Source organism: Oncorhynchus tshawytscha, linkage group LG22, assembly GCF_018296145.1.
Source record: "Oncorhynchus tshawytscha isolate Ot180627B linkage group LG22, Otsh_v2.0, whole genome shotgun sequence".
Lineage (NCBI taxonomy): Eukaryota > Metazoa > Chordata > Actinopteri > Salmoniformes > Salmonidae > Oncorhynchus > Oncorhynchus tshawytscha.
Window position 1 is genome coordinate 34,692,486 of NC_056450.1, and position 27,961 is coordinate 34,720,446.

At 44.6% G+C, this 27,961-nt stretch overlaps 1 protein-coding gene and 1 long non-coding RNA gene across 3 annotated transcripts in view; both read left to right on the plus strand.

The window, feature by feature from the left end:
* The window catches only part of LOC112229716 (potassium voltage-gated channel subfamily D member 3), a 294,564-nt gene that overhangs the window by 74,341 nt on the left and 192,262 nt on the right, over positions 1 to 27,961 (plus strand). The gene's annotated exons all lie outside the window — the stretch shown is intronic.
* LOC121840461 lies at positions 2,793 to 3,248 on the plus strand. The gene is made up of 2 exons (XR_006079656.1): positions 2,793 to 3,124; positions 3,173 to 3,248. It is a non-coding gene; the product is annotated as an uncharacterized LOC121840461 (long non-coding RNA).

Here is a 27,961-nt window from a genome sequence, read left to right on the forward strand (position 1 = left end):
TGTCTACAGCGTTCTTATACAAGTTCAATACACAAAGTAGAATTAAACAGAGGATGTTGCTTTAGCCTATCGAGGCACCCAGAGATGGAGTGACCCCTCTCCCCAAGATCAACACTTCAAAAATCCAGTTGTCTAAGGAAGGATGATATAATATTGTTTATCATATTGTTAATGCAGTTTGCCTGTATCATGTATTTCATCCAGACCCACTACCTCAGAACTTTACCAAGTGGAAGCGAATGGGAGAATTTAAACAAACAGTCGTCGAAGAATGAGGATAACTTTTAGAGCGTGTTTGATCAGGAACATGATCCCATCGACATCTAAAGGTCCTAATGCAACCACATCTAAAGGTCCTAATGCAACCACATCTAAAGGTCATTTATCACTGAGTCTCTACCTCCTAATGCAACCACATCTAAAGGTCCTAATGCAACCACATCTAAAGGTCCTAATGCAACCACATCTAAAGGTCCTAATACAACCACATCTAAAGGTCCTAATGCAACCACATCTAAAGGTCCTAATGCAACCACATCTAAAGGTCATTTATCACTGAGTCTCTGCCTCCTAATGCTGCAACCACATCTAAAGGTCCTAATACAACCACATCTAAAGGTCCTAATACAACCACTTCTAAAGGTCATTTATCACTGAGTCTCTACCTCCTAATGCAACCACATCTAAAGGTCCTAATGCAACCACATCTAAAGGTCCTAATACAACCACATCTAAAGGTCCTAATACAACCACATCTAAAGGTCATTTATCAAGTCTCTGCCTCCTAATGCAACCACATCTAAAGGTCATTTATCACTGAGTCTCTGCCTCCTAATGCAACCACATCTAAAGGTCATTTATCACTGAGTCTCTGCCTCCTAATGCAACCACATCTAAAGGTCATTTATCACTGAGTCTCTGCCTCCTAATGCAACCACATCTAAAGGTCCTAATACAACCACATCTAAAGGTCCTAATACAACCACATCTAAAGGTCATAATACAACCACATCTAAAGGTCCTAATACAACCACATCTAAAGGTCCTAATACAACCACATCTAAAGGTCATAATACAACCACATCTAAAGGTCATTTATTACTGAGTCTCTGCCTCCTAATGCAACCACATCTAAAGGTCATTTATCACTGAGTCTCTGCCTCCTAATGCAACCACATCTAAAGGTCATTTATCACTGAGCCTCTGCCTCCTAATGCAACCACATCTAAAGGTCATTTATCACTGAGTCTCTGCCTCCTAATGCAACCACATCTAAAGGTAATTTATCACTGAGTCTCTGCCTCCTAATGCAACCACATCTAAAGGTCATTTATCACTGAGTCTCTACCTCCTAATGCAACCACATCTAAAGGTCCTAATGCAACCACATCTAAAGGTCCTAATACAACACACTAAAGGTCATTTATCACTGAGTCTCTGCCTCCTAATGCAACCACATCTAAAGGTCATTTATCACTGAGTCTCTGCCTCCTAATGCAACCACATCTAAAGGTCATTTATCACTGAGTCTCTGCCTCCTAATGCAACCACATCTAAAGGTCATTTATCACTGAGTCTCTGCCTCCTAATGCAACCACATCTAAAGGTCATTTATCACTGAGTCTCTGCCTCCTAATGCAACCACATCTAAAGGTCATTTATCACTGAGTCTCTACCTCCTAATGCAACCACATCTAAAGGTCATTTATCACTGAGTCTCTACCTCCTAATGCAACCACATCTAAAGGTCCTAATGCAACCACATCTAAAGGTCCTAATGCAACCACATCTAAAGGTCCTAATACAACCACATCTAAAGGTCCTAATGCAACCACATCTAAAGGTCCTAATGCAACCACATCTAAAGGTCCTAATGCAACCACATCTAAAGGTCCTAATGCAACCACATCTAAAGGTCATTTATCACTGAGTCTCTACCTCCTAATGCAACCACATCTAAAGGTCCTAATGCAACCACATCTAAAGGTCATTTATCACTGAGTCTCTACCTCCTAATGCAACCACATCTAAAGGTCCTAATGCAACCACATCTAAAGGTCCTAATGCAACCACATCTAAAGGTCCTAATACAACCACATCTAAAGGTCATTTATCACTGAGTCTCTGCCTCCTAATGCAACCACATCTAAAGGTCATTTATCACTGAGTCTCTGCCTCCTAATGCAACCACATCTAAAGGTCATTTATCACTGAGTCTCTGCCTCCTAATGCAACCACATCTAAAGGTCATTTATCACTGAGTCTCTTCCTCCTAATACAACCACATCTAAAGGTCATTTATCACTGAGTCTCTGCCTCCTAATGCAACCCAACCACATCTAAAGGTCATTTATCACTGAGTCTCTGCCTCCTAATACAACCACATCTAAAGGTCATTTATCACTGAGTCTCTGCCTCCTAATGCAACCACATCTAAAGGTCATTTATCACTGAGTCTCTACCTCCTAATGCAACCACATCTAAAGGTCCTAATACAACCACATCTAAAGGTCATTTATCACTGAGTCTCTGCCACTAATGCAACCACATCTAAAGGTCCTAATACAACCACATCTAAAGGTCCTAATACAACCACATCTAAAGGTCCTAATACAACCACATCTAAAGTTCATTTATCACTGAGTCTCTACCTCCTAATGCAACCACATCTAAAGGTCATTTATCACTGAGTCTCTGCCTCCTAATGCAACCACATCTAAAGGTCATTTGTCACTGAGTCTCTGCCTCCTAATGCAACCACATCTAAAGGTCCTAATACAACCACATCTAAAGGTCCTAATACAACCACATCTAAAGGTCCTAATACAACCACATCTAAAGGTCCTAATACAACCACATCTAAAGGTCATTTATCACTGAGTCTCTGCCTCTAATACAACCACATCTAAAGGTCCTAATACAACCACATCTAAAGGTCCTAATACAACCACATCTAAAGGTCCTAATACAACCACATCTAAAGGTCATTTATCACTGAGTCTCTGCCTCCTAATGCAACCACATCTAAAGGTCATTTATCACTGAGTCTCTGCCTCCTAATGCAACCACATCTAAAGGTCATTTATCACTGAGTCTCTGCCTCCTAATGCAACCACATCTAAAGGTCCTAATACAACCACATCTAAAGGTCCTAATACAACCACATCTAAAGGTCATTTATCACTGAGTCTCTGCCTCCTAATGCAACCACATCTAAAGGTCATTTATCACTGAGTCTCTGCCTCCTAATACAACCACATCTAAAGGTCATTTATCACTGATTCTCTTCCTCCTAATACAACCACATCTAAAGGTCATTTATCACTGAGTCTCTGCCTCCTAATACAACCACATCTAAAGGTCCTAATACAACCACATCTAAAGGTCCTAATACAACCACATCTAAAGGTCCTAATACAACCACATCTAAAGGTCATTTATCACTGAGTCTCTGCCTCCTAATGCAACCACATCTAAAGGTCCTAATGCAACCACATCTAAAGGTCATTTATCACTGAGTCTCTGCCTCCTAATGCAACCACATCTAAAGGTCATTTATCACTGAGTCTCTGCCTCCTAATGCAACCACATCTAAAGGTCCTAATACAACCACATCTAAAGGTCCTAATACAACCACATCTAAAGGTCATTTATCACTGAGTCTCTTCCTCCTAAAACAACCACATCTAAAGGTCATTTATCACTGAGTCTCTGCCTCCTAATACAACCACATCTAAAGGTCATTTATCACTGAGTCTCTTCCTCCTAATACAACCACATCTAAAGGTCCTAATACAACCACATCTAAAGGTCATTTATCACTGAGTCTCTGCCTCCTAATACAACCACATCTAAAGGTCCTAATACAACCACATCTAAAGGTCATTTATCACTGAGTCTCTGCCTCCTAATACAACCACATCTAAAGGTCCTAATACAACCACATCTAAAGGTCCTAATACAACCACATCTAAAGGTCCTAATACAACCACATCTAAAGGTAATTTATCACTGAGTCTCTGCCTCCTAATACAACCACATCTAAAGGTCCTAATACAACCACATCTAAAGGTCCTAATACAACCACATCTAAAGGTCCTAATACAACCACATCTAAAGGTCATTTATCACTGAGTCTCTGCCTCCTAATGCAACCACATCTAAAGGTCATTTATCACTGAGTCTCTTCCTCCTAATACAACCACATCTAAAGGTCATTTATCACTAAGTCTCTGCCTCCTAATACAACCACATCTAAAGGTAATTTATCACTGAGTCTCTGCCTCCTAATACAACCACATCTAAAGGTAATTTATCACTGAGTCTCTACCTCCTAATACAACCACATCTAAAGGTAATTCATCATTGAGTCTCTACCTCCTAATACAACCACATCTAAAGGTCATTTATCACTGAGTCTCTACCTCCTAATACAACCACATCTAAAGGTAATTCATCATTGAGTCTCTACCTCCTAATACAACCACATCTAAAGGTCATTTATCACTGAGTCTCTACCTCTAATGCAACCACATCTAAAGGTCATTTATCACTGAGTCTCTACCTCCTAATACAGCCACATCTAAAGGTAATTTATCACTGAGTCTCTACCTCTAATGCAACCACATCTAAAGGTCATTTATCACTGAGTCTCTACCTCTAATGCAGCCACATCTAAAGGTAATTTATCACTGAGTCTCTACCTCTAATACAACCACATCTAAAGGTAATTTATCACTGAGTCTCTACCTCTAATACAGCCACATCTAAAGGTAATTTATCACTGAGTCTCTACCTCTAATACAGCCACATCTAAAGGTAATTTATCACTGAGTCTCTACCTCTAATACAGCCACATCTAAAGGTAATTTATCACTGAGTCTCTACCTCTAATGCAACCACATCTAAAGGTCATTTATCACTGAGTCTCTACCTCTAATACAGCCACATCTAAAGGTAATTTATCACTGAGTCTCTACCTCCTAATACAACCACATCTAAAGGTAATTTATCACTGAGTCTCTACCTCTAATACAGCCACATCTAAAGGTAATTTATCACTGAGTCTCTACCTCTAATACAGCCACATCTAAAGGTAATTTATCACTGAGTCTCTACCTCTAATACAGCCACATCTAAAGGTAATTTATCACTGAGTCTCTACCTCTAATACAAGCCCAGTTAAACAGTAGGCAGGGTGATGGGGTCTGCATTTCTAATACATGACCCAATCAATGAAAACACTGCTTTACCTAATAGCTTTAGTTCTGGAGGCTGTTTCCTTTGTTTTGGGTCGTTTCCCTGTTCTGTGTAAATATAAATTAGCTGTAATTTAACAGTCACAATTCCACGGCTGAGCGTCTGTTGTTTGTTCATACGCCAGCTCCGACGCAACGATCACCGCTCTCTATCTGTCATCCTTTCATCTTGTTTGCTTCCTTCTCACCTGTATCTCCTCCATTATAATTCATTTGCGTTTTAAATGAATGGCCTTCTTTTAAAAGTTACGACAGCTTCTCATAGTTGTATAAAGGCTGTGATAGTACTCGTGGTAGCACTTTATAATAACGTAACAAATCATTTACAATGGATTAGTAAATAGTTTATTCATCATTTATTAACCATTACTCCATACATACGATGTTTAATATGATGTCAGGTTCTGAACAACAGAGTAAAATCTCACGGACAACTAGAAAAGCTCAAACCAAGTTTAATCTCCTTGCCCATCTAGACAGCCAATATGTCTCTGTTGCTAAGTCAGGAACTTCATTGGCTCCTTTCACTGGTGTAGTCATGGCCCTGTCTGATGCTAGAACCTTCCTGGGAGTGGAAGTATATGTGTGTGTAACAGGACTGACTGTTACATCCACATTCCCTCCTCCATCCTTCTCCATGGACTACTTCTCTACAACCTACCATACTAGTACACAAGCATGACAATTTATCCTCTACGGCCTCACGGACATCACGGCTGGGCTTTCACCCACCATTTACAGGTCTAGCAGGGAACCAACCCCACTCGGGATTTGCCTCCAAGGACTTACCCTCCGCAGGGACCAGCCTGCTCAGGCTTACCTTCCGGGACTCACCCTATGCTTATATGAAGCTAGCAGGAACCAAACCACTCGGGATTTACCCCCTAGGACTTACCCTCCGCAGGGTTCACCCTGCTCAGGTTTACCTTCCGGGACTTACACTATACCATAAATCTACGACCGGTCGTAATACAATGGGACTAATGAATAAGCTCAGGCTGTCTAGGTCTGTATACTATAATTGTTTCAGCGTACGACTCTCATCTCCCCAAGATGTCAAAATGAGTGGTAACAGGTGTAGGAACTGTGCCTACCTTGTTTTTGGGGCCGGCTCCTGTTTCACTGATTTGGACTCACCAGTTCGACTGTAAATCGTGGTGAATCCTGCCGACAACGCCAACTGTTAGGTTCTGAACAAACAGTAAAAACTCATGGACAACTAAAAACGTCTCAACCCAGGTTGATTCACCCACTGGGTCATACAGATGCAAAGACAAAGACATGTTTACACAAGCACATATATTTATACCCTCCTACTAGGCGGAGTCAAGTCCACATCTAGACAGCCAATACATTTCTGTTGCTAAGTCAGGAACTTAATTGGTTCCTAGCACTGGTGTAGTCATGGCCCTGTCTGATGCTAGAACCTTCCAGGGAGTGGAAGTATATGTGTGTAACAGGACTGTTCCTTCTCACGTCATCTGACCTGTGATCTCTTGCTGAATTCCTCATTCCTCACTCCTCCTTGGATGTCCTACCTTATCAGTGACTGAAACCAGACCGTTGCCCTTTTCCCCCTCCGTAGGAGCCATGATATTTAATGTAAACTTTCTGCCAACCCCCTGCCAACTTTCCATACACCTAGTTCTTATCCACCCTCCATTGACCCCAACATATACTTTCATTATACATGTAAAGTAATCAATATGTTCTAGTATGGTAACATGAATAAGTATATTTCAAGCTAGAACCCAACAATAGGTCCTTATAAATTAAGTCCTCGTGGCCTCATCTTAGCTGTGGGCTATTTATACTTTTTAACTTTTAACATTTTTGAGTGACCAGTGTCATTTCTCACAGAAAGATGGGCACGCCATTGGTAGACATACCAGCAGTATCTGATGGTCTTCAAGGTCTCAAAATACCCAAGAACATATCACAGGTAAAAGAAGAACCACACAACACAAACGTTTACAAATGTGGGCATAATGATTAATAAAATATCAATTAAGTATTTACTATTCCATTGTAAATGATTTATTACGTGGATGTATTGTAAAGTGCTACCGTACTTGATAACCTTCTCAGTGACATACATTTGTCTCTCTTCCAGTGTTCTTAGACAGGAGTTCAGTTGATCATCTCTTTCTTTTCCTGTCAGCAGTCTATCTCTGATCATTTCATTTCTCTATGCATTTCCTTCCTGGTTTCTTTGTAAGGCGGGGATAAGCTAGCTTTGCTCTGTGACATAAACATCCCTGACACTTGACATGTCTTTCAGCACAGGGCCCGGCATCTTAAGGCTAAGTTTATCGTTAGAACCTTCGTAGGAGCATCGTTAAATCGCAGAGCTGTTTCCCAAAAGCAGCATTATTAACGTTGCACTTGAAAACCCTCGTAATTTAATTTCACTCATAGAACAGCTAAGTGTGTTGTTAGATCATTTTTGGCCCTCCCACAGAAGATTTATGGTAAACTTGGAATCACATGTTTTATCTGTCTCTGTGACCAACGATAACTTCAGAACAAAGTTGAATACAAATACAAAGTAGACAATTTCTTTGCAATTGATACAAACAACCAACGTATAAAATGATGCTTCAAATGAAACCTGAGAAAACTGCATTACAATATAAACAGTAGGCAACAGATCCACAGATGAAGCAATCTATATTGCACTCCAGACTGTCTTTTCCCACCTGGACAATAGGAACACCTATTTGAGAATGCTGTTCATTGACAACAGTTTAGCATTCAACACCTTAGTGCTCTCCAAGCTCATCACTAAGCTAAGGACCCTGGGACTGAACACCTCCCTCTGCAATTGGATCCTGGAATTCCTGAAGGGCCGCCCCCAGGTCTCGAGGGAAACACTGAACACACTTGTATACATCAGACACAGAAGTATATCATGATGTCACTTCCTTGCAATTCCAAAGCACTGACTGTCAAATTACCACACCCATGAGCCAATCTGTTAAACACAGCCATCAGGTGAACAAACACATGATTGCTAAATTGTAGACGCACCAATCAGGTTTAATTAAGCACTATAAAAATGCAGCAGGTAGGTTCACCTGCCTTCAACCAAAATGGAAGGAGTCAGAAGAAGAGTAAGAGTGAGAGGAGGAGTACACAGAGGAGGAGAAGGAGGTAGAGGAAGAGGCAGAGGCCAAGCCAGAGGTCGAGGAAGACCTGAAGCGGGAGGAGAATGTGCACAAAGAAGAAGAGGACCAAACTTATCAAATGACATTCGTGCAACATTAGTGGACCATGTTGAGAACCACGGGTTGACGCTGAGGGAGGCTGGACTGAGAGTTCAGCCAAATCTTAGCAGATATACAGTGGCATCTGGCATAAGGACTTTTCGACAGGAAAACAGGTAGATCTGTCTACAGTTACAGTAATCAGCTGCTTATTGTCTGCACCATATCAGCACTTGTGATACCCCTTCCTGTGACATTCTACAGTAAGTTACATGTATTATTCTCTACATAGGATTGAGGGTCGGGAATGACAAGGAGGAAGGGGGCCCATATTCACGCAAGAACAAGAGAGAGATAATAAACATGGTTTTGGCCAATAATGCTATCAGGCTCAGAGATCTACAAGACAACATTATCGGTGACCATGCCATTTTCAATAATGTCCATCAGGTCTCTCAGTCAACACTGGCACGCATCCTGAAAAGACATCAGGTTCAAATGAAACAACTTTATCGAGTGCCTTTTGAGCAGAATTCAGAGAGGGTCAAACGGCTGTGGCAGGAGTATGTGGAGGTTTGTATTGTTCACTTTAGCACTGTGATGTTGCATACTGCACACATGACTTTTTACATTGACTGTATACTAGTTCTATCCTGAACTACACAATCTGGTCTTTCACTGTACTGCAGGGAGTTTTGCAGATGGATGCTGAGGAAATCCTGCATGAATTCATATATATTGATGAGGCAGGGTTCAACCTCACAAAAGCAAGAAGGAGAGGCAGAAATATCATTGGCCACAGGGCTATAATCAATGTCCCAGGGCAACGTGGGGGTAACATCACCCTTTGCACTGTCATTTCACAGCATGGGGTTGTCCTCCGTCATGCCAAAATGGGCCCTTAAAACACACCTCACATTCTCGAAATGTTTGGACCGATTGCACCACATCGTCACAGCAGGTAATGAAATGCACCAGATGCACTACACGGTCATCTGGGACAATGTGTCATTCCACCGCTCTGCTTTGGTCCAGAACTGGTATCAACACCATCCACAGTTGACAGTACTATACCTTCCACCATACTCTCCAGTTCTAAACCCTGTCGAAGAGATTTTCTCTGCATGGCAGTGGAAGGTTTACGATCTCCAGCCTAGTTGTCTTGCTAATGACGATATTGCTTGTGATGTTGATGAAATTCTCTGGCCAGATCCAGCTAGGCGAAGAGATAATGTATAGTATGTTTACTGTAGTATTTTCTGTACAATATTGTCAGTTTTTTCCCGATTATTTTTAATGTTTGTTGTTGTTAGTTACTGTAATTGTTACGTGTGTCTGTTTGCTGAGCTAACAGTGTTATGCACACTACTGTAGTAGCATGACAACTGGGACATGTTTTGTTGTGATTCTCCACGTTGACATGTTGACTGATTTGTGTATATGGAGAGAAATACATGACGTTTTCCTCAGTCTGCAGCATTGGTCTTGTGTAGTGTTTGTATAGTTGCACTTTCTCTGTGTACTTCGTTTACAGTACTCCAATCACTGACAATTAGACTTGCTAAAAGTGTTTTTAGGTTAGCAACAGCAGTGTGTAACTGGTTCAAAGAGATTGAAGTCATGAAATGTGTGTGTTTCGTATGGTAACAAAATATTATTTTTATGAAGTCGTGTATAGTTTTTAAAAAATGTTCCATTTTGCAAATTTTGCTGAAACAACAACATTTACAAATAGCCTCCAATACCCTACTCAACAAATTGGATGCAGTCTATCACAGTGCCATCCGTTTTGTCACCAAAGCCCCATATACTACCCACCATTGCGAAACTTTTCTTTGTTTTCTTTCTCTCCTGTTGTTGGGAAAGAAGGAAGCATTTCACTGTTAGTCCACACCTGTTGTTTACAAAGCCTGTACGCTCTCGTTGGCTGGCCCTTGCTTCATACTCTGTCGCCAAACCCACTGGCTCCATGTCATCTACAAGACCCTGCTAGGTAAAGTCCCCCTTATCTCAGCTCACTGGTCACCATAGCATCTCCCACCTGTAGCACACGCTCCAGCAGGTAAAATATGCTCTCTAGTCTCCTCCCCAAAACCAATTCTTTCTTTGGCCGCCTCAGCCTTCCAGTTCTCTGCTCCAATGACTGAAACGAACTACAAAAATCTCTGAAACTGGAAACACTTATCTCCCTCACTAGCTTTAAGCACCAACTGTCAGAGCAGCTTAAAACAGATTACTGCACCTGTACATAGCCCACCTATAATTTAGCCCAAACAACTACCTCTTTCCCTACTGTATTTAATTTGTTTATTTATTTTGCTCCTTTGCACCCCATTATTTTTATTTCTACTTTGAACACATACTTCCACTGCAAATCTACCATTCCAGTGTTTTACTTGCTATATTGTATTTACTTCAGAACACGCCTTAAAACACAATGCTGTCTGCCCTCCTCAGCCTCAGCCACCATGGCCTTTTTTGCCTTTACCTCCCTTATCTCACCTCATTTGTTCACATTGTATATAGACTTGTTTATACTGTATTATTGACTGTATGTTTGTTTTACTCCATGTGTAACTCTGTCGTTGTATGTGTCAAACTGCTTTGCCCTTTATCTTTGCCAGGTCGCAATTGTAAATGAGAACTTGTTCTCAACTTGCCTACCTGGTTAAATAAATGTGTTCTCAACTTGCCTACCTGGTTAAATAAAGGTGTTCTCAACTTGCCTACCTGGTTAAATAAAGGTGTTCTCAACTAGCCTACCTGGTTAAATAAAGGTGTTCTCAACTAGCCTACCTGGTTAAATAAAGGTGTTCTCAACTAGCCTACCTGGTTAAATAAAGGTGTTCTCAACTAGCCTACCTGGTTAAATAAAGGTGTTCTCAACTTGCCTACCTGGTTAAATAAAGGTGAAATAAAAATAGAAAAGAACTGTATTACGTGTTTTACTTTTCTTTGTTTTCTTTCTCTCCTGTTGTTGGGAAAGACCCATCAGGAAGCATTTCACTGTTAGTCCACACCTGTTGTTTACAAAGCCTTGGAACACGATACCGTCTGCCCTCCTCAGCCTCAGAACACGATACCGTCTGGCCCCTCAGCCTTAAAACACCATGCTGTCTGCCCTCCTCAGCCTCAGAACACGATACCGTCTGCCCTCCTCAGCCTCAGAACACGATACCGTCTGCCCTCCTCAGCCTCAGAACACGATACCGTCTGCCCTCCTCACCCTCAAACACGATGCTGTCTGCCCTCCTCAGCCTCAGAACACGATACCGTCTGGCCCCCTCAGCCTTAAAACACCATGCTGTCTGCCCTCCTCAGCCTCAGAACACGATACCGTCTGGCCCCTCAGCCTTAAAACACAATGCTGTCTGCCCTCCTCAGCCTCAGAACACGATACCGTCTGGCCCCTCAGCCTTAAAACACCATGCTGTCTGCCCTCCTCAGCCTCAGAACACGATACCGTCTGCCCTCCTCAGCCTTAAAACACAATGCTGTCTGCCCTCCTCAGCCTCAGAACACGATACCGTCTGCCCTCCTCAGCCTTAAAACACAATGCTGTCTGCCCTCCTCAGCCTCAGAACACGATACCGTCTGCCCCCCTTAGCCTTAAAACGCGATGCCGTCTGTCCTCATCAACCTTAAAACAGAATTCTGTCTGCCCTACTCAGCTTCAGAACATGATGCCCTCTCTCCTCCTCAGCCTCAAAACATGATGCTGTCTACCCTTCTCAGCCTCAGAACACAATGCCGTCTGCCCTCCTCAGCCTCAGAACACGATGCCGTCTGCCCTCCTCAGCCTCAGAACACGATGCCGTCTGCCCTCCTCAGCCTCAAAACACGATGCCGTCTGCCCTCCTCAGCCTCAGAACACGATGCCGTCTGCCCTCCTCAGCCTCAGAACACGATGCCGTCTGCCCTCCTCAGCCTCAAAACACGATGCCGTCTGCCCTCCTCAGCCTCAGAACACGATGCCGTCTGCCCTCCTCAGCCTCAGAACACGATGCCTTCTGCCCTCCTCAGCCTCAGAACACGATGCCGTCTGCCCTCCTCAGCCTCAAAACACGATGCCATCTGCCCTGCCCTCCTCAGCCTCAGAACACGATGCCGTCTGCCCTCCTCAGCCTCAGAACACGATGCCGTCTGCCCTCCTCAGCCTCAAAACACGATGCCTTCTGCCCTCCTCAGCCTCAGAACACGATGCCGTCTGCCCTCCTCAGCCTCAAAACACGATGCCGTCTGCCCTCCTCAGCCTCAAAACACAATGCCGTCTGCCCTCCTCAGCCTCAGAACACGATGCCGTCTGCCCTCCTCAGCCTCAGAACACGATGCCGTCTGCCCTCCTCAGATTGAATCACACAAATCACTCTGGGATGGGATGTTGACTCCAGCTGGGAAATGTCTCTCACACACCGTGTTCTCTTCACCCCTTCCTCTCTATCTAGCCACCCTTTTCCATCTCTTGTCTGCTTTCTTACCGTTGCCTCCCTTTGCCTCGCTCTATATTTAATCAATCAAACCCACAACCCTGGCGTTACTAGTGCCATGCTCTACCAACTGAGCTACAAAGGACCACTCTCTCTCTCTCTCTCTCTTTCTCTCTCGCTCTCTCAATTCAATTTAATCTCTTTCTCTCTTATTTAAATTCAAGCTCTCTCTCATGTCACTCCCTCCATCTCTTCTCTCTACTTCTGTATCCCCCTGTCTCTCTCTCTCTCCCCCTGAGACCCCTCTACCTCTCAGATGGGCTGATGTTAAGCAGGGTCCTTACCAGGTGTCTGTCTCTATGTGTAATTACCATCTCCTAGAGCCTGTCTCAATTCATTTTTAATGAGCGACGTGGCTCAGCTGCCTCCATTAGTACAGAATTAGAGAGTCCATCAGCAGCTCAGCACATGAAAGAGACTGTTTTCAGTTGCCAGGCATCCACAGTACAGGCTGCTACTGCTGAGGAGGCCTAATGAAGCAGGATGGCTCCCTGTATATACACAGAGAGGGGTGGAGAGAGAGGAAGAGACAGAGAGAGAGAGAGACAGAAAGGGACAAAGAGAGAGAGAGACAGAAAGGGACAAAGAGAGAGAGAGAGAGAGAGAGAGAGAGACAGCAAGGGACAAAGAGAGAGAGAGAGAGAGAGCGAGAGAGAGAGAGAAAGCAACACATCCCTTGTCCCCAGATGAGTGTTGGTAATGTAGAGTAATGAGCCTTAACTAGGAGTTCTGGGGTCTCACAATGTTAACTGTGAACAGATGTCTTTACAGTAAGGTTTTAATATGTGTGGTTATCACAAAGTTTTAGTCAGTTGTGGAAAAAGTACTTAATTGTAATACTTGAGTAAAAGTAAAAATACCTTAATAGAAAATGACTCAAGTAAAAGGGAAAGTCACCAAGTAAAATACTACTTGAATAAAAGTCTAAAAGTATCTGGTTTTAAATGTACTTAAATGTACTTAAATGTACTTAAAAAAAGTACTGAATCATCATACTTGAGTAAAAGTCAAAGTAAATGTTCTACATCAAATTCCTTATATTAAGTGTTTTAATGTATTTATGGACAGTCAGGGGTACACTCCAACACTCAGATAATCTACAAACACAGTGTTTGTGTTCAGTGAGTCCGGACAGTCAGGGGTACATTCCAACACTCAGATAATCTACAAACACAGTGTTTTAATGTATTTATGGACAGTCAGGGGTACACTCCAACACTCAGATAATCTACAAACACAGTGTTTTAATGTATTTATGGACAGTCAGGGGTACACAGTCAGGGGTACACTCCAACACTCAGATAATCTACAAACACAGTGTTTTAATGTATTTATGGACAGTCAGGGGTACACTCCAACACTCAGATAATCTACAAACACAGTGTTTGTGTTCAACACAGTCAGGGGCACACTCCAACACTCAGATAATCTACAAACACAGTGTTTTGTGTTCAGTGAGTCCGATAATCTACAAACACAGTCAGACAGTCAGGGGTACACTCCAACACTCAGATAATCTACAAACACAGTGTTTGTGTTCAGTGAGTCCGGACAGTCAGGGGTACATTCCAACACTCAGATAATCTACAAACACAGTGTTTTAATGTATTTATGGACAGTCAGGGGTACACTCCAACACTCAGATAATCTACAAACACAGTGTTTTAATGTATTTATGGACAGTCAGGGGTACACTCCAACACTCAGATAATCTACAAACACAGTGTTTTAATGTATTTATGGACAGTCAGGGGTACACTCCAACACTCAGATAATCTACAAACACAGTGTTTTAATGTATTTATGGACAGTCAGGGGTACACTCCAACACTCAGATAATCTACAAACACAGTGTTTTAATGTATTTATGGACAGTCAGGGGTACACTCCAACACTCAGATAATCTACAAACACAGTGTTTTAATGTCAGATACAGTCTACAAACACAGATGTTTTACAGTGTTTTTTATGGACAGTCAGGGGTACACTCCAACACTCAGATAATCTACAAACACAGTGTTTGTGTTCAGTGAGTCCGGACAGTCAGGGGTACACTCCAACACTCAGATAATCTACAAACACAGTGTTTGTGTTCAGTGAGTCCGGACAGTCAGGGGTACACTCCAACACTCAGATAATCTACAAACACAGTGTTTGTGTTCAGTGAGTCCGGACAGTCAGGGGCACACTCCAACACTCAGATAATCTACAAACACAGTGTTTGTGTTCAGTGAGTCCGGCAGATCAGAGGCAAAAGGGATGACAACACGTTATATTTATAGGTGTGGGAATTGGACCATATTGCTGTCCTGCCTGAGAATTCAAAATGTAGTTTTGGGTGTCAGGAAATGTATGGAGTAAAAAGTACATTATTTTCTTTAGGAATGTAGTGAAGTAAAAGTAAAAGTAATCAAAAATAGAAATGGTAAAGTAAAGTACAGATACCCCAAAAAACTACTTAAGTAGTACTTTAAAGTATTTTTACTAAAGTACTTTACACGACTGGTGTTAGTGAGAGGGGCAGATGTTTTGTGTGTGTGTGTGTGTGTGTGTGTGTGTGTGTGTGTGTGTGTGTGTGTGTGTGTGTGTGTGGATGCTAGTAGGTCTGTCTAGCACCATGCCTGCCTGATCACGCCCCTGTCAGTCCTCCCCTGACTGGGATATTTAGGAGAGGGAAACTTATTACCATATTATTGAATCATGTTCTCTCTTATAGATGGTCATGAAAAATGAATAGTCTTCTTGCGCAAAGCCATCAAACAACTATAGCTCAGCCAGCCATGGCATAGCCCCAGATCCAGTGTGTGTGTGTGTGTGTGTGTGTGTGTGTGTGTGTGTGTGTGTGTGTGTGTGTGTGTGTGTGTGTGTGTGTGTGCGTCTGCGTGCGTGCGTGTGTGCAGGTGCGTGCGTGTGTATGTGTGTGTGTGCGTGCATGTGTGTGTGTGTGCGTGCGCGCGTGCCTGTGTGTGCGTGTGACACTGTCATGAGTAGGGTTTTAAAATGCCTGCTATCCCCCTCCTCCTGTATCTCTATTATGGACAGATGTAGAACCATTTGATGAGTGATTAATTAAGCTTGGTTTTATCCTACATGGATGTTTATCCTAACCTCTATTAACCCGATTGTGAATATTATAGAGTTATTGATTTCTGCATGGTTAATCTCTACAGCATATGACCTGAGATCCAGACACAACGATGCCCCTACCTGCTGCTGTCGGCCAAGCCTAACGAGGAACCGTTCAACTTTCACCTCAATTTCCTGGGGACTGACAATGACAAACACGCCACACCACGCTCGCCGAAAACCAAAACAACACCAGGGTAATCTATGACACAATGCATCAAACGGCAGGGTCCATGCCCGATAGTATGGGACGCATCGCTCTTCCTGACAGAGGGGGAAATGGATAATCATCATAGCTTACTGTAGTCCTATCCATGGGTTAGATATATTGTAACTTTAATTTACACACACATCTCGCATTGACCTCAGTGTATGATGTTAGCATCTTGACCCCTCATCCCTTCACTTGGCCCTGCTCTGTGAGAGAGACCGAGTGTGTATCTAGCAGTCCTCTGGGGTCTGCTTAGCTAGTGTTTCCCCACAAAAGCCCTTGGTGTGATTCACCTGTGTCACCAGTGCTCTCTCACGAAGGGGTTCTGTGTGTGTGTGTGTGTGTGTGTGTTTCTGCGTACATGCATGCTCGTGTGTGTACAGTACCGCCATACCGGGCCCACTCTCTATGGTACTTCAGTCTCTGGGGTCCAACTGTGACTTCCATTGCTGCAGCATTAGCATAATGGCTAATTACCATTGGGACCAGCACAGCCACTGGGAACACTCATAGTATGCTGACGCCTACTGATGATGTCATCATGGTAGCACAAAGTGGCTTTTTGAAAAATTGCCCCAATGACAAGGTAAATGATTAGAAAGAGAAAATGGTAAAAAACTGCTGAGTCATACTCTGGAGGTTGTGGTTGTGTTTCAACTAGCTCTCACAGTCTCACGTCAGAATGAGACGTTCATCCATGTTTCTCAAACGTCAAATTTCGAAGTTGTTACAAATGTAATTTTTCAAAGTGTTCAATGTTAAGTTTATGCATTACCTCAACATTTTGAAGGTTAGGGTTAAGGTTAGGCATTAACTCTGAATGGTTAAGGTTAGACATTAACTCTGAATGGTTAAGGTAAGGGTTAAGGTTAAGGTTTGGAACAGGCTTAAAATTTTAAAAACTATTTTCTATTGCTGGATTTGAACTTGCAACCTTTGTCCACATCACCCTAGCAAAACCAAAACCTACTTGAAGGTAACAGCACTCACTGTTGCTCCTAGTGGCTGATTTCCCCGTCAGCCCCCGTCAGACATGTATGGATGTCGAATACTAACATGTGTCACGGGTGACTGTGTGTAAAGCGTTTTTGGGATCCAAAGAGGGATTTAGCCAATAACAATTTCCATCAGATAAGAGAAGATTTGTGACGTGATGTTCATATTTGAGCTTAGTATTAAATGACCAGCATTGCCCTGAAAAGTATCCCATCCTGCTGGCTGCTCCCTGCTGATTAACATCACTAATCCTACAGCTACGTATTGTGATGCAGATCCTTATCCAGTGTCCTTGTGTGTCATTGTGTTTGTGTCCAATTTCAATCAAACAAATGTATTTCATAAAGCCCTTGTTACATCATAAAGTGCTTTACAGATACTCAGCCTAAAGACTCAAAGAGCAAGCAATGCAGAAGCACTGTGTGTGTTTGTGTGTGGATGCGTGCCTGCATGTATGTATGTTGCCCAGACAGATCAATGGCAGTCTGTGTAACGTGTGTACTGCTTGGAAACAAATCAACAGCTCAAGTGACCCGCTACAACACAGGCAGCGGCGCGCATGCCAGATTGTGTTTGTGTTTGGGCATGAGTATGTGTTCTGCAGTTTGTGTATTATTCACAAACAGTTCATTTTTAGTGTCTGAATTGAAATTCATATTTGTGTTTGTTGATGCAAGCTTCCAATATCCAGCAGAATGCATTAAAGGAGTGTGTATAATATCAGTGAATATTTCCAGAGTTGGTCTGTCCAACGGTGTCTGTAGGGTGTGTGTTCTGCTGTGAATGTCATCACTAATATTATGACATCAGAGCTATATGACACTGGTTTGATGGACTACTGGTATGATGAACCCTCTGAAACGTGAAGGCTCATGTTATCTCTCAGAGAGAATGCCTTGACTTCAGGTCTGTTGGCTAATTCTGTTCTGGGTGTCAGCAACCTGGGTTCAATTCCCTTGTCAATCTCACATTCCAAACATATTGTATGAGTGTTTGATTATGGAGTTTGGGCTGCTCGGTAAAAGCTGAGTGTTTTGTACAAAGCAGTGTGTATATGTGTGTATGGTGTGTAAGATAGTATGTTTGTTTGTGTGTGTGTGTGTTTGTAAAATAGAGAGTATATTTTTTCATGTTTGTTGGACTCCTTGTTCCACTGACCTACTTCTGAGCATGTTATCTCTGGGTTCCTAAATGAGCTGCCTGGGGGGAGGCTGTCACCTTAGAGAACCTTTTATTTCTCTATTTTCGTTAGGTCAGGGTGTGACTAGGGTGGGTAGTCTAGTTTTTTTATTTCTATGTTGGCCTGGTATGGTTCCCAATCTGAGGCAGCTGTCTATCGTTGTCTCTGATTTAGGGATCATATTTAGGCAGCCTTTTTTACACCTGTTGTTTGTGGGATCTTGATCTTGTATTGTTGCTTTTAGCCCTACAAAGCTGTACGTTTCGTTTGTTACTCTTTCTTGTTTTGTGCCGGTTATCATAAATAAAAAGGATGAACCTTTTGCTGCATCTTGGGCCGACCATGCTTCCAACAAAGATGGTTACAGAGGCTGTGCTTTGACTGGGACAGCAGAGCACACAACACAGCCCATAGGATGACATGACACTGCACCATTGCACTGCATACTGTTTTTGTCATTACAGTGGGTGCAATGGTATGTAGCAATGGATTATAATCAGGAATGAGCAGTGCTTTGTATATAGGTGTGTGTGTGTGTATAGGTGTGTAGGTGTGTGTGTCTAGGTGTGTATGTGTCAGCAGGAGAGATGAAAAGGAATGAAAATTTGATATCAAGATTATAGTGACTAAAATTATCACGGTTATCAGCATTATCACGGTTATCAGTATTGTCGAGGTTATCAGCATTATCATGGTTAGCAGCATTATCGCGGATATCAGCATTATCACAGTTACCGGCATTATTGCGGTTATCGGTATTGTCATGGTTTTCCGCAGTATCACCGTTATCAGCATTTCAGCATTATCGCGGTTAATCGGTATTATCACGGTTATCGGTATTATCACGGTTACCGGTATTATCACAGTTATCGGTACTATCATGGTTATTGGTATTATCAAGGTTATCAGTATTATCACGGTTACCGGTATTATCACGGTTATTGGTATTATCACGGTTACCGGAATTATCAAGGTTACCGGTATTATCACGGTTATCGGTATTATCACGGTTATCGGTATTATGACGGTTATCGGTATTATCACGGTTATCGGTATTATCACGGTTATCGGTATTATCACGGTTATCGGTATTGTCAAGGTTGCCGGTATTATCACGGTTATCGGTATTATCACGGTTATCTATATTATCACGGTTATCGGTATTATCACGGTTATCGGTATTATCGCGGTTATCGGTATTATCACGGTTATCGGTATTATCACAGTTGCCGGTATTATCACGGTTGCCGGTATTATCACGGTTATCGGTATTATCGCGTATTGTTAACATTTTTCTAAAAAGTACTGACACACTGAAATCATTTCACCAAGTTTTATATTGAAAACCAACAAACAACAAATTAAATTAGCAGCACTATGTATTTTTTGTGTGCATAAACATTAAAATAATAATATTAACATTAAAGATGGCACTATGTAGCCATGAAAGGTAAATGTTTCCCTAGTGCAGGTTTTAATGAACACAACCTTAAGTAAGCAAATCAAATAAATAAAAACAAATAAAATTAGCAGCACTATGCACTTTTTGCAATCCAATGTGGATGTAAGAACAACACAACCATATGTAAACACATCCAATGTGGATGTAAGAACAATACAATACAACCTCGTGCTCATCTTAAAAAGTCCTTTTGAAGCGGGGGTCAAGGAAACAAGCCGTGTGCATGACTCTTTGCCTTCTCTGTGTATCTGTTGTTAAGGCCTTCTCTCATTGCCCTTTTCATCTCCCTGGTCAGGGATGGCTCCATATCCTTTTCATCTCCCTGGTCAGGGATGGCTCCGTATCCTTTTCATCTCCTTGGTCAGGGATGGCTCTGTATCCTTTTAATCTCCTTGGTCAGGGATGGCTCCGTATCCTTTTCATCTCCCTGGTCAGGGATGGCTCCATATCCTTTTCATCTCCCTGGTCAGGGATGGCTCCGTATCCTTTTCATCTCCTTGGTCAGGGATGGCTCCATATCCTTTTCATCTCCCTGGTCAGGGATGGCTCTGTATCCTTTTCATCTCCTTGGTCAGGGATGGCTCCATATCCTTTTCATCTCCTGGTCAGGGATGGCTCCGTATCCTTTTCATCTCCTTGGTCAGGGATGGCTCTGTATCCTTTTCATCTCCTTGGTCAGGGATGGCTCCGTATCCTTTTCATCTCCTTGGTCAGGGATGGCTCCGTATCCTTTTCATCTCCTTGGTCAGGGATGGCTCCATATCATCTCCTTGGTCAGGGATGGCTCCATATCATCTCCTTGGTCAGGGATGGCTCCGTATCCTTTTCATCTCCTTGGTCAGGGATGGCTCCATATCCTTTTCATCTCCTTGGTCAGGGATGGCTCTGTATCATCTCCTTGGTCACGGATGGCTCTGTATCATCTCCTTGGTCAGGGATGGCTCCATATCCTTTTCATCTCCTTGGTCAGGGTTGGCTCCGTATCATCTCCTTGGTCAGGGATGGCTCCGTATCCTTTTCATCTCCTTGGTCAGGGTTGGCTCCGTATCCCTTTCATCTCCTTGGTCAGGGTTTGGCCATATCATCTCCTTGGACAGGGATGGCTCTGTATCATCTCCTTGGTCACGGATGGCTCTGTATCATCTCCTTGGTCAGGGATGGCTCCATATCCTTTTCATCTCCTTGGTCAGGGTTGGCTCCGTATCATCTCCTTGGTCAGGGATGGCTCCGTATCCTTTTCATCTCCTTGGTCAGGGATGGCTCCATATCATCTCCCTGGTTAGGGTTGGCTCCGTATCATCTCCTTGGTCAGGGATGGCTCCATATCCTTTTCATCTCCTTGGTCAGGGATGGCTCCATATCCTTTTCATCTCCTTGGTCAGGGATGGCTCTGTATCATCTCCTTGGTCAGGGATGGCTCCATATCCTTTTCATCTCCTTGGACAGGGATGGCTCTGTATCATCTCCTTGGTCACGGATGGCTCTGTATCATCTCCTTGGTCAGGGATGGCTCTGTATCCTTTTCATCTCCTTGGTCAGGGATGGCTCTGTATCCTTTTCATCTCCTTGGTCAGGGATGGCTCTGTTTCATCTCCTTGGTCAGGGATGGCTCTGTATCCTTTTCATCTCCTTGGTCAGGGATGGCTCCATATCCTTTTCATCTCCTTGGTCAGGAATGGCTCAGTATCCTTTCATCTCCTTGGTCAGGAATGGCCAGTATCCTTTTCATCTCCTGGTCAGGGATGGCTCAGTATCCTTTTCATCTCCTTGGTCAGGAATGGCTCTGTATCCTTTTCATCTCCTTGGTCAGGGATGGCTCCATATCCTTTTCATCTCCTTGGTCAGGGATGGCTCCCGGTTGGGGTTGGCTCCGTATCATCTCCTTGGTCAGGGATGGCTCCATATCCTTTTCATCTCCTTGGTCAGGGATGGCTCCATATCATCTCCCTGGTTAGGGTTGGCTCCGTATCATCTCCTTGGTCAGGGATGGCTCCATATCCTTTTCATCTTCTTGGTCAGGGATGGCTCTGTATCCTTTTCATCTCCTTGGTCAGGGATGGCTCCATATCATCTCCCTGGTCAGGGTTTTCATCTCCTTGGTCAGGGATGGCTCCATATCCTTTTCATCTCCTTGGTCAGGAATGGGTATCATCTCCTTGGTCAGGGATCCTTTCATCTCCCTGGTCAGTGATGGCTGTATCCATTTCATCTCCTTGGTCAGGAATGGCTCCATCCTTTTCATCTCCCTGGTCAGGGATGGCTCTGTATCCTTTTCATCTCCTTGGTCATGGATGGCTCCGTATCATCTCCCTGATCAGTGATGGCTCTGTATCCTTTTCATCTCCTTGGTCAGGAATGGCTCAGTATCCTTTTCATCTCCCTGGTCAGGGATGGCTCTGTATCCTTTTCATCTCCCTGGTCAGGGATGGCTCTGTATCCTTTTCATCTCCTTGGTCAGGGATGGCTCTGTATCCTTTTCATCTCCCTGGTCAGGGATGGCTCTGTATCCTTTTCATCTCCTTGGTCAGGGATGGCTCCATATCCTTTCCATCTCCTTGGTCAGGGTTGGCTCCGTATCATCTCCTTGGTCAGGGATGGCTCTGTATCATCTTCTTGGTCAGGGATGGCTCCATATCCTTTTCATCTCCTTGGTCAGGGATGGCTCTGTATCCTTTTCATCTCCTTGGTCAGGGATGGCTCCGTATCCTTTTCATCTCCCTGGTCAGTGATGGCTCTGTATCCTTTTCATCTCCTTGGTCAGGAATGGCTCCAGTATCCTTTCCATCTCCCTGGTCAGGGATGGCTCTGTCATCTCCTTTTTCATCTCCTGGTCAGGGATGGCTCCATATCATCTCCTTGGTCAGGGATGGCTCCGTATCCTTTTCATCTCCTTGGTCAGGGTTGGCTCCGTGTCATCTCCTTGGTCAGGGTTGGCTCCGTATCCTTTTCCACCAGAACATCACAGGTGATGTGATCCAGGACAGGCTTGATGGCAGATGATGTCACTCGTGTCTCTGAGGCAAGTGTATCTGTAAACTTGCTCAGAGGTTCAAGGAGCTGGCACAGTTCCTCCATGACACTTATGTCGGCATCCTTGGGCATCAGGTGCCATGCTTCTCTTTCTCCAGCCAGTGTCACACAGACTGGCTGCTGTTGTCTGAGGCAACGGTCAAGCATCTTGTGTGTAGATCCCCATCGGGTCACCACATCATGGATCAGAGCTTTCTGTTGCATGTTGAGGGCAGCTTGCTTTTCTCTCAGTTCTCTCCTTCTCTTCCAGCTCTGTGTGAAGCCTTGGACCAGATGAAGGCAGACCAGACAACTGCTGTGTCAACTCTATGAATTTTCAGAGCATTTGAGCTGGACAGGTTCAAATTATGGCCAAAGCACACTTCACTTTTCTTAGGAACTCTTCAAAAGCCTTGATCATGTTTGTTGCGTTGTCTGTGGTTATGCAGACCAGGTCTTTCTTGTTGATCCCCCACTCTTCCAGCATATTCTCAAAAAACTCTGATGTTGTGAGCCGAGTGATCTTCTGGGAAGAACTGTATTTCCAGGCCGTTTGATTCCAGTTGCCAGTCTGGGGCGAGGTAATGGATAGTGAAGCTGATGTAGGGTTGAATCACCTCCGCTTTCACTGGTCCAGAGGTCAGTAGTTGCAGCAAACCATGTGCTTTGAGCCAAACTTTTTCCAACATCAGCTTCAACCTGGTTGTACAGGTTTGAGATTTCAGTCTTGGAAAATAATGTTTATGATGGCACTTTGTAGTGAGACACGGCCACCTTCATCCGCCTCGGAAAGCCGGGCCTCTCAACAATTTGAAATGGCATCATGTCCTTTGCAATGTAATATGAAAGGGCTGCAGTGAGATCTTGAGTATGTTTTGATGTGGGTGCATAAGCAGCCTGCCTTTTTAAATGCTTGCTGGAGTGTCTGTGTCACAACTGTAGATGAGGAGGGACCAGTAGCATCACTGGGTTTGCCTGCTGCACGTCCATCTCTGTAAACAAGGGAATAGCAAATGTATTATTATTATTTTGTTATTATTGGTGTTACATTGTAATTATTATTATTATTCACACACACACATACACACGCACGCACACAGTCTATCTTCTGTGTTGCATTTGAGTATATGCAATGACCCCATGCACAATTGACATAAATACAAATGAGTCTTAAGAAGACAGTGATAGTATTTTCAATGAGCCCAACAATTGACATAAATACAGGAGTCTTGTATAGGAGTCTGGTAGAGGAGTCTGGTACAGGATCAAATCAAAATCAAATCAAATGTATTAATATAGCCCTTCGTACATCAGCTGATATCTCAAAGTGCTGTACAGAAACCCAGCCTAAAACCCCAAACAGCAAGCAATGCAGGTGTAGAAGCAGGTGTCTGGTAAAGGAGTCTTGTATTGGAGTCTATAGTGTTTATCCTGTTGGAACACTTTTACAACCAAGTCGACGACTGACGGATTTTAAATGAACAAAATATGTTGGTTGGGTGACTAAACTACATCACGTGTTATCGTGTGCAATGGGTGAATAGAGTCTGCAGAGACATACAGCAGCAGAACAACGTGTAGTGTTTTTAAATGAGTAGGTAACTCTGAAAGCTTCAGTTTACATTATTGACAAGCTATTAGCAAGTTAGACAGACAAACCATGACATTTCCCCCCATTCCAAAGTCCCCACATCACGCGTTGAGCTGAAAGTGAACTTACCTTGCATTCGCTATAATGGGTAGTGGGTGGTGATCACAAAGACAACTCAGGAGATTTGAAGTATCCCACCTTTCGCAGCTATTTTTTTTGTATGTTCTGCAGACAGGGTGACCATCTTCGATTAAGTTTCCCTCAGCACTCTTGTAAAACCCAAAATACGACCACACTTCAGATTTGGTCCTCTTAGAAGGCTGAAAAATCTTCAGAGCGCTGTCACTGCCATGTTTTCACACAAAACAAAACCCACGTTGCATGCTGCGCCTGCGTCAGACTGTTGATGCTGGACAGTATTTTCCCGTGAGTTTTTCAAACCACGGTAATCAAACACAGTTTTAATGATAATTAACATTTGAAACAGTAATACTAACCGTTGGGAATTTTACCATGGTTTATCGTGAAACCGGTAACCGTTTCATCCCTAGTCGGTGAGCAACCGCAGGGTGTATGTGACGAGTCTAGCACAGTAGTGCCTAGGTAGAGATAAGTTGCATGCCATTAGATGTGGCCTATCACCGCAACCCCAGGAATGACAAGATGTTTCTGCTGGGTGACTTCAACGCTAAGGTGGGACAGAACAACAGGATATGGAGCGGAGTCCTGTGTAAGCATGGTGTTGGCCAGGTCAATGAGAACGGCATGAGACTGTTAGCTCTATGTGCCGAGCACGATCTCATTGTCCCTGACACCTTGTTCCATCAGAAGAACAAATATAAAACGTCATGGAAGCCCCCACGCTCCAAACACTGGCCCCTGATTGGCTACATCATAGATGCACCCACGCTACAAACACTGGCCACCGATTGGCTACATCATAGATGCACCCACGCTCCAAACACTAGATAGATGCCCCACGCTCCAAACACTGGCTACATCATAGATGCACCCACGCTCCAAACACTGGCCCCTGATTGGCTACATCATAGATGCCCCCACGCTCCAAACACTGGCCCCTGATTGGCTACATCATAGATGCCCCACGCTCCAAACACTGGCCCCTGATTGGCTACATCATAGATGCCCCCACGCTCCAAACACTGGCCCCTGATTGGCTACATCATAGAAGCCCCCACGCTCCAAACACTGGCCCCTGATTGGCTACATCATAGATGAAGCCCCCACGCTCCAAACACTGGCCCTGATTGGCTACATCATGGAAGCCCCCACGCTCCAAACACTGGCCCCTGATTGGAAGCCCCCACGCTCCAAACACTGGCCCCTGATTGGCGCATCCATCCAAACACTGGCCCCTGATTGGCTACATCATGGAAGCCCCCACGCTCCAAACACTGGGCCCCTGATTGGCTACATCATAGATGCCCCCACGCTCCAAACACTGGCCCCTGATTGGCTACATCATAGATGCCCCCACGCTCCAAACACTGGCCCCTGATTGGCTACATCACATCATCCAAGAAGCCCCCACGCTCCAAACACTGGCCCCTGATTGGCTACATCATAGAAGCCCCCACGCTCCAAACACTGGCCCCTGGCTACATCATAGATGCCCCCACGCTCCAAACACTGGCCCCTGATTGGCTACATCATAGATGCCCCCACGCTCCAAACACTGGCCCCTGATTGGCCATCATAGATTGGCTCCAAACACTGGCCCCTGATTGGCTACATCATAGATCCAAACACTGGCCCCTGATTGGCTACATCATAGATGCCCCCACGCTCCAAACACTGGCCCCTGATTGGCTACATCATAGATCACGCTCCAAACATGCCCCTGATTGGCCATCCCACGCTCCAAACACTGGCACCTGATTGGCTACATCATGGAAGCAAACCCCTGACGCTCCAAACACTGGCCACCTGATTGGCTACATCATGGAAGCCCCCACGCTCCAAACACTGGCCCCTGATTGGCTACATCATGGAAGCCCCCACGCTCCAAACACTGGCCCCTGATTGGCTACATCATGGAAGCCCCCACGCTCCAAACACTGGCCCCTGATTGGCTACATCATAGATGCCCCCACGCTCTCAGCCCCCACGCTCCAAACACTGGCCCCTGATTGGCTACATCATAGATGCCCCCACGCTCCAAACACTGGCCCCTGATCGACTACATCATAGATGCCCCCACGCTCCAAACACTGGCCCCTGATCGACTACATCATAGAAGCCCCCACGCTCCAACACACTGGCCCCTGATCATAGAAGCCCCCACGCTCCAAACACTGGCCCCTGATTGGCTACATCATAGATGCCCCAAACACGCTCCAAACACTGGCCCCTGATTGGCTACATCATAGATGCCCCCACGCTCCAAACACTGGCCCCTGATTGGCTACATCATAGATGCCCCCACGCTCCAAACACTGGCCCCTGATCGATGAAGCCCACGCTCATGGAAGCCCCCACGCTCCAAACACTGGCACCTGATCGACTACATCATGGAAGCCCCCACGCTCCAAACACTGGCACCTGATTGATCGACTACATCATGGAAGCCCCCACGCTCCAAACACTGGCACCTGATCGGCTACATCATGGAAGCCCCCACGCTCCAAACACTGGCACCTGCACCTGAGCCCCCACGCTCCAAACACTGGCCCCTGACTACATCATGGAAGCCCCCACGCTCCAAACACTGGCCCCTGATTGACTACATCATGGAAGCTCCAAACACCCCACGCTCCAAACACTGGCCCCTGATCGACTACATCATGGAAGCCCCCCGCTCCAAACACTGGCCCCGCTCCAAACACTGGCACCTGATTCGACTACATCATGGAAGCCCCCACGCTCCAAACACTGGCCCCTGATCGGCTACATCATGGAAGCCCCCACGCTCCAAACACTGGCCCCTGATCGACTACATCATGGAAGCCCCCACGCTCCAAACACTGGCACCTGATCGGCTACATCATGGATGCCCCCACGCTCCAAACACTGGCACCTGATCGACTACATCATGGAAGCCCCCACGCTCCAAACACTGGCCCCTGATCGACTACATCATGGAAGCCCCCACGCTCCAAACACTGGCACCTGATCGACTACATCATGGAAGCCCCCACGCTCCAAACACTGGCACCTGCTCCAAACATGGAAGCCCGACTACGCTCCAAACACTGGCCCCTGGAAGCCCCCACGCTCCAAACACTGGCCCCTGATCGACTACGCTCCAAACACTCATGGAAGCCCCCAAACGCTCCAAACACTGCTCCAAACACTGGCACCTGATCGACTACGTCATGGAAGCCCCCACGCTCCAAACACTGGCCCCTGATCGACTACGTCATGGAAGCCCCCACGCTCCAAACACTGGCCCCTGATCGACTACGTCATGGAAGC